The sequence below is a fragment of the Anomaloglossus baeobatrachus genome, unplaced genomic scaffold (genome assembly GCF_048569485.1).
Source record: "Anomaloglossus baeobatrachus isolate aAnoBae1 unplaced genomic scaffold, aAnoBae1.hap1 Scaffold_256, whole genome shotgun sequence".
NCBI classification, from domain to species: Eukaryota; Metazoa; Chordata; class Amphibia; order Anura; family Aromobatidae; genus Anomaloglossus; species Anomaloglossus baeobatrachus.
In genome coordinates this window covers 129,862-138,135 of record NW_027442123.1, presented here as the reverse complement: position 1 = coordinate 138,135, position 8,274 = coordinate 129,862, and positions in this window count along the sequence as shown.

Genomic DNA, 8,274 nt, shown 5'->3' with positions numbered 1-8,274 from the left:
CTGATGGGGTGGGTGTCTGTGTGGCCCAATTTTTGGAAAAAAGGGAGACTCCGCTTGGAGTAACCCTTGCTCGCTGTGTTTTTAAAAGAAGCCAAGATGAACAGAGCTGGGATCAGGAAAGACTTTGCTACCTACCCCGGTGTCATCCTGGGGACGGTTAATTATGGCGTATTTTTGAATGTGCTTGATGCAAATCAAAACATCCTGTTTGCAACTAGGGCCCAAGTGCTGCCACTGATGGGGTGGGTGTCTGTGTGGCCCAATTTTTGGAAAAAAGGGAGACTCCGCTTGGAGTAACCCTTGCTTGCTGTGTTTTTAAAAGAAGCCAAGATGAACAGAGCTGGGATCAGGAAAGACTTTGCTACCTACCCCGGTGTCATCCTGGGGACGGTTAAGAATAGCGTATTTTTGAATGTGCTTGATGCAAATGTAGCTGTGAAGTTTACAACTGGGGCACAACTGCTGCCACTGAAGGGGTGGGTGTGTGTGGGGCCCAATTTTTGGAAAAAAGGGAGACTCCGCTTGGAGTAACCCTTGCTTGCTGTGTTTTTAAAAGAAGCCAAGATGAACAGAGCTGGGATCAGGAAAGACTTTGCTACCTACCCCGGTGTCATCCTGGGGACGGTTAATTATGGCGTATTTTTGAATGTGCTTGATGCAAATCAAAACATCCTGTTTGCAACTAGGGCCCAAGTGCTGCCACTGATGGGGTGGGTGTCTGTGTGGCCCAATTTTTGGAAAAAAGGGAGACTCCGCTTGGAGTAACCCTTGCTTGCTGTGTTTTTAAAAGAAGCCAAGATGAACAGAGCTGGGATCAGGAAAGACTTTGCTACCTACCCCGGTGTCATCCTGGGGACGGTTAATTATGGCGTATTTTTGAATGTGCTTGATGCAAATCAAAACATCCTGTTTGCAACTAGGGCCCAAGTGCTGCCACTGATGGGGTGGGTGTCTGTGTGGCCCAATTTTTGGAAAAAAGGGAGACTCCGCTTGGAGTAACCCTTGCTCGCTGTGTTTTTAAAAGAAGCCAAGATGAACAGAGCTGGGATCAGGAAAGACTTTGCTACCTACCCCGGTGTCATCCTGGGGACGGTTAATTATGGCGTATTTTTGAATGTGCTTGATGCAAATCAAAACATCCTGTTTGCAACTAGGGCCCAAGTGCTGCCACTGATGGGGTGGGTGTCTGTGTGGCCCAATTTTTGGAAAAAAGGGAGACTCCGCTTGGAGTAACCCTTGCTTGCTGTGTTTTTAAAAGAAGCCAAGATGAACAGAGCTGGGATCAGGAAAGACTTTGCTACCTACCCCGGTGTCATCCTGGGGACGGTTAAGAATAGCGTATTTTTGAATGTGCTTGATGCAAATGTAGCTGTGAAGTGTACAACTGGGGCACAACTGCTGCCACTGAAGGGGTGGGTGTGTGTGGGGCCCAATTTTTGGAAAAAAGGGAGACTCCGCTTGGAGTAACCCTTGCTTGCTGTGTTTTTAAAAGAAGCCAAGATGAACAGAGCTGGGATCAGGAAAGACTTTGCTACCTACCCCGGTGTCATCCTGGGGACGGTTAATTATGGCGTATTTTTGAATGTGCTTGATGCAAATCAAAACATCCTGTTTGCAACTAGGGCCCAAGTGCTGCCACTGATGGGGTGGGTGTCTGTGTGGCCCAATTTTTGGAAAAAAGGGAGACTCCGCTTGGAGTAACCCTTGCTTGCTGTGTTTTTAAAAGAAGCCAAGATGAACAGAGCTGGGATCAGGAAAGACTTTGCTACCTACCCCGGTGTCATCCTGGGGACGGTTAAGAATAGCGTATTTTTGAATGTGCTTGATGCAAATGTAGCTGTGAAGTGTACAACTGGGGCACAACTGCTGCCACTGAAGGGGTGGGTGTGTGTGGGGCCCAATTTTTGGAAAAAAGGGAGACTCCGCTTGGAGTAACCCTTGCTTGCTGTGTTTTTAAAAGAAGCCAAGATGAACAGAGCTGGGATCAGGAAAGACTTTGCTACCTACCCCGGTGTCATCCTGGGGACGGTTAATTATGGCGTATTTTTGAATGTGCTTGATGCAAATCAAAACATCCTGTTTGCAACTAGGGCCCAAGTGCTGCCACTGATGGTGTGGGTGTCTGTGTGGCCCAATTTTTGGAAAAAAGGGAGACTCCGCTTGGAGTAACCCTTGCTTGCTGTGTTTTTAAAAGAAGCCAAGATGAACAGAGCTGGGATCAGGAAAGACTTTGCTACCTACCCCGGTGTCATCCTGGGGACGGTTAATTATGGCGTATTTTTGAATGTGCTTGATGCAAATCAAAACATCCTGTTTGCAACTAGGGTCCAAGTGCTGCCACTGATGGGGTGGGTGTCTGTGTGGCCCAATTTTTGGAAAAAAGGGAGACTCCGCTTGGAGTAACCCTTGCTTGCTGTGTTTTTAAAAGAAGCCAAGATGAACAGAGCTGGGATCAGGAAAGACTTTGCTACCTACCCCGGTGTCATCCTGGGGACGGTTAATTATGGCGTATTTTTGAATTTGCTTGATGCAAATCAAAACATCCTGTTTGCAACTAGGGCCCAAGTGCTGCCACTGATGGGGTGGGTGTCTGTGTGGCCCAATTTTTGGAAAAAAGGGAGACTCCGCTTGGAGTAACCCTTGCTTGCTGTGTTTTTAAAAGAAGCCAAGATGAACAGAGCTGGGATCAGGAAAGACTTTGCTACCTACCCCGGTGTCATCCTGGGGACGGTTAATTATGGCGTATTTTTGAATGTGCTTGATGCAAATCAAAACATCCTGTTTGCAACTAGGGCCCAAGTGCTGCCACTGATGGGGTGGGTGTCTGTGTGGCCCAATTTTTGGAAAAAAGGGAGACTCCGCTTGGAGTAACCCTTGCTTGCTGTGTTTTTAAAAGAAGCCAAGATGAACAAGTCATGGGTCAGCAAAGACTTTATCTACCTACCCCGGTGTCATCCTGGGGACGGATAAGAATGGCGTATTTTTGAATGTGCTTGATGCAAATCAAAACATCCTGTTTGCAACTAGGGCCCAAGTCCTGCCACTGATGGGGTGGGTGTCTGTGTGGCCCAATTTTTGGAAAAAAGGGAGACTCCGCTTGGAGTAACCCTTGCTTGCTGTGTTTTTAAAAGAAGCCAAGATGAACAGAGCTGGGATCAGGAAAGACTTTGCTACCTACCCCGGTGTCATCCTGGGGACGGTTAATTATGGCGTATTTTTGAATTTGCTTGATGCAAATCAAAACATCCTGTTTGCAACTAGGGCCCAAGTGCTGCCACTGATGGGGTGGGTGTCTGTGTGGCCCAATTTTTGGAAAAAAGGGAGACTCCGCTTGGAGTAACCCTTGCTTGCTGTGTTTTTAAAAGAAGCCAAGATGAACAGAGCTGGGATCAGGAAAGACTTTGCTACCTACCCCGGTGTCATCCTGGGGACGGTTAAGAATAGCGTATTTTTGAATGTGCTTGATGCAAATGTAGCTGTGAAGTGTACAACTGGGGCACAACTGCTGCCACTGAAGGGGTGGGTGTGTGTGGGGCCCAATTTTTGGAAAAAAGGGAGACTCCGCTTGGAGTCACCTTGCGGTGTTTTACATGATTTTAGAATGGCGTGCCATGCCTATATCTGTGTGTCCTCCTCTTTTTCCTTGTCCAGCTGTTTTGTTTTCGCATGAGTATATGTCCTTGTCACTTTCCCATGTGTTTGTGTTGTGTTGTGAGTTGTTTGTCACCTTTTGGACACCTTTGAGGGTGTTTTCTAGGTGTTTTACTGTGTTTGTGATTGCCTGCCATTGTTTCCTATTGGCTCGAGTTCGGTTCGTCGAACGTTCGACGAGCCGAACTCGAACGGGAGCTCCGTTCGGCGAACCGACCTCGAGCCGAACCGGGACCGGTTCGCTCATCTCTACTCCTGGACATAGCATTCGAATTACCAGGTCCCTGAAGGCTGAAATGCGTAGTGGCCGGAAATCATGAACAATTACAATGGGCGTATGTGCTGTAGATCCTGCGTCAGTTGTAGCTTGAAACTTTGTCTTTTCACGGATTTGCCCGTCTCTCATGGTGTTGGGCTATTTTCGGATCAAAATGGTGTGTCCCTCCTTGGCCCGTATCATGGGTTATTTCAGGGGCAAATTTAACTCTCTTAGCACTTTTCTCCTTAATTGTGGCCGTTGAATTGTGGGGTCAAGGTCTATCCAACCAGCATATTTGTTGTTTTTCAGACAATTTAGGGCTCGTGCATAGTAATAATAACACAGGTTTCCAAGGGTAAAAATTTTTGAAAGATGTGATTTTTTTCATACTTTCGATCATTGGACTCAGTAAAAATATTGAAAAAATATCATCACGTACAGTTTTTTCACAAACACTGATTCTATAGGTGTTAGGGCCAGGTGGACGGGCAGACCCAGGAGGTGGATCCACTGGGCCGAACACCTTAATGAAGGCAAGGGGTCCGGTAGCCGGAGCACTACGGGTAGCAGGACAGTCCGTGCAAAAGAGTGGAATGGAGAAGTCCCTGGGACCACGGAGTCACTGATGGTAGTCCGGGTGACGGAGCTCAGGTTCGGAGGCCGAGATGTCAGGCAGAGTCCGGAACCGATGGAGCGAGAGGACGGGTCACCACAGGGATCAGAGATGGTACGGACTGACGGGATGGCAGATAGTCAGCGTTCGGGGTTCGGGAATCGGCAGGACCGGATGGCGAGGCAGGAGCGGCTCTAGAAGAGAGATAGGTAAGTATATCACAGAGACACAAGGAGACCTGACTCCTAGCTTAGGAAACACGAAGAACAGGCCCCGCCCACTTGGACATTAAACCCCTTTATACCCTGTACCTGTGTGTTCAATTTCCTGTCAGTGGACGCTGGCCCTTTAAGAGAGGGTCAATGACCGCGCGCGCGCCCTAATGCGCATGCGCGAGGCCCGGGTGCCAGAAGCCAGGGCAGGGAGCGGTGTATAGGAAGCAGGGGAGCCGGCCTGGAGCAGGGCTGCCGACGGGCGCCGGGAGCGGGGACCGGGCCGCCTGGGGACCGCAGGTGGTGGAGGCTGGAGACCGTGGAGCGGGGGATGTCTGCCAGAGGAGCCGGGGAGCGAAGCAGGGAAGCCGGGGAGCGTGGCAGGTGAGCCGGGGGGCAGAGCAGGGGACCCGGAGAGCGTGACAATAGGTTTCCAAAAGGTTAGAATTCTGAAAAGATTCCCTCCATACTTTTCTGAAGATGGTGCTCTAGTGTATTCAAGCAATGTTCCTGTGCTGATGGAAAATGTAACATTAAGTACAATGTGAGCGAGTGGAGACACGTCATTGTTTCATCCAAAAAGTCTGAAAGCTGTGCTACTGCTCAATGGCAGTAAGTATTCTTCAGTGTGTGTAGGGCATGTGTCGCGGGCAGAGGGGCCACGCACGCTACGCTCGGGTTCGGGGACTTCTGCTGCTGCTGCTGCTCGGTGGCTCGAGCGGAGGGCCAGATCCGGGGACTCGAGCAGCGCTCCTCGCCCACGAGTGAAAAGGGGGTGGTTTGTTTGGGGAGATAGTTAGTGACGTCACCCACAGGTCGTGGTGATAATGGGCACCACCACTGCTAGTGACGGGGATCCCGGGAGCGATGGCAGGGAGCAGCTAGGATGTTGGTTCCCCCTCCGTGGGTAGGGGTTGGTGATCCCGGGGCCCGGTGGCGGTACGGGGAGGCTGGATGGCTGGGGTGTACGTACCGAGGGAGCCCGTTTGCCCGCAGGCGCTGGCCCTTGGATCTCTAGCCTATGGCGGTGGCATTTTATCCTCACGGTGTGGACGGTTGCCTTCTGTCGGGTCTTGGGTGTTAGGGAACCCCTGGGATTCCGGTCACTCTCGGATTTGACCATTGTCGGCGGCTCCTAGCCTGGTCAGGGTCCATTGGCCCTGCCTTTGTGCTTGGTACAGATCCGCTCACCGGTTCAGTTCCCCTCGGGTCACCGCCCGTCCCCGGTCCTACGGTTCAGCTGACTTGTACCACCTCCTGCAGACGGCCACCACCGTCTGCCGACCTTGCTGACAGTGCCTGGGCTCCTACCCAGACACTAACAGTTTCTGTCCTCTCACTTTCCACTACAAAACTAAACTAACTGCTTTTTCCCGCCTCCAGGCCTGTGAACTCCTCGGTGGGTGGGGCCAACCGCCTGGCTCCGCCCCACCTGGTGTGGACATCAGACCCTGGAGGAGGCAACAAGGATTTTGTGTGACTGATGTAGACTATCCAGGGGAGGGGGTGTGTGTGATTTTGTGTTTGTGACTACCTGGCTAGTCCAGGGCGTCACACATGCTATGCACTTGGAAGAAAGCTGTGAGAATTTAGACTTTATTCTCAAGAAACTTAACTACAAGGAGCATGGATGGTCAATATGTGGTGGTCTAAAAATGTTCTCATTGCTTCTTGGGCAGCAAGGAGGATATATTAAATACCCATGCTGTTCTGCCTCATGGCAGCCTGCTAATAGTCATTCATTGAAATTTCTGTTACAACCCCTAGAGGTCATTGTTATTCTTTTGAATTGCTGAGTTTCCCTTTAAGCTAAATGTATTCTGGGTAAGGAATGCCTCCCTGAGCTGAGAAGAAGCCTGCAGCCATTTTCTCTTTGGATTTGTCAGGAAAGGACATGCCGACTTACCTCTCTGTACATTCACCCCTGCCTAGTGTAATCCGGTGAGCAAAGCAAATTACATGTGTTAGTGATAGAATCCTAGATGGAAGAGTGTAGTAAATGCATTGTACATTGTACTTCTACACCTTTAGTGTCATCCCTGTCTTGTTTGTCTAGATAGGATTTCTATGTATTGCAGATGCAGTGACCTTTCACCTACATTCTCGTAAGAACTGCATCTCATGTACTGTTATGCTATGTTAACTCTGTATTAACACTGTACTGACTGTAATCATTTTCTTGTTATAGTTTTTACCCGTATAAAACAGTATCTTGGATATACCGTATTCTGTCTTCAACTGCATCTTGGATATTCCTATATTCACTGTATATTCCATGTATACTGCAATCAAGTTCACGTTACCAGCTAATAAATCAAGGCTATTGAACTCCACAGTCTGTTTATTTGAAATGTGAACTAGGGTTTAGCTGTATGCTAGAGATTCACAGCATTACGTAAAAGAAGGCAGAACACATGCTTTTTGTGTGAATTGGAAAGCCAGGTTAGGACTCTTCACTGGAGCAAAAAAAATTGGCCAACAAGAACATCTTTGTAACCGGGACTCAAGAACATTGTTGCATAAAGCTTAGTTGATCCCACCTAAAGTTCTCTTGCCACCACTCCACTGTAAGCTTGGACTGATGAAGCTGTTTGTGAAAGCGCTACTGAAAGAAGGAGAGATGTTTAAGTACCTGTGTACCAAGTTTCAGGGACTGTCAGAATCAAGTCTGAAGGAAGGTGTGATGCCCTGACAAAACCAGGTAGTTACAGATAGGCCCCCGCACAACACCTTTCCTCACTTAGGAAACACACAGCCGACCTGAAACCCTAGTCACCTAGGACCCTGAAGCCAGGACCGAAACCAGCGGCCTAGCTAATTAAATGATTGAGGGCAGGATTATAGGTCCTATCCCACCTAAAGTCCCTCAAAGAAGACAACAGCCCACTGATAGGGATAAGGCCACCGCCAGGGCCCTTAGATCCCACGGGCCAGCGCCTGCGGGCACGGCTCCTTAGGCCATATCCAGCCGGGAGCGGACTCCTGAGTTCCAGACCAGGCAGTCCACCATACACAAAAACAAGTGCAGAGTAAAGGACAGCGACCACCAGCCTGGGTGGGGGACCTGAATGCAACCGGCCGGGGCGGCAGGCCACCAGCACCTTTGGTTTACCGAAAGACTCGTGTGATTCATTTACTGTGAGTAACCAAACATCCCCCTGCTTGCTCAGGCGCGCCGGCCCTTGCCATCACCATACCCTGCACAAAGACACTGGGCCCCGGGGCAATCATCCCTACACACGGAGGGGTTAACATCCAGCTGCCACTACATCTCTCCCGGGTATCCCATAACGGCAGCGGTGGTGTCCCACCTCACCACACACCGTTGGTGGCGTCACAAACTTAATACGGCCTAGCCCATACATCTACATTCCTCCTTTTATTCGACATGTCCGCGAGACCCCCGGGTCGAGCCACTCTCTTAGAAGGTCTGGATCCGACCAACGGCGGCTGCTGGCACAGGGGCAGCACAAAAGCATTTTTGTGGGTTCGGATATTCAGAAACCCATGAATGAAGGATGACGTGTTTTAAACAATAA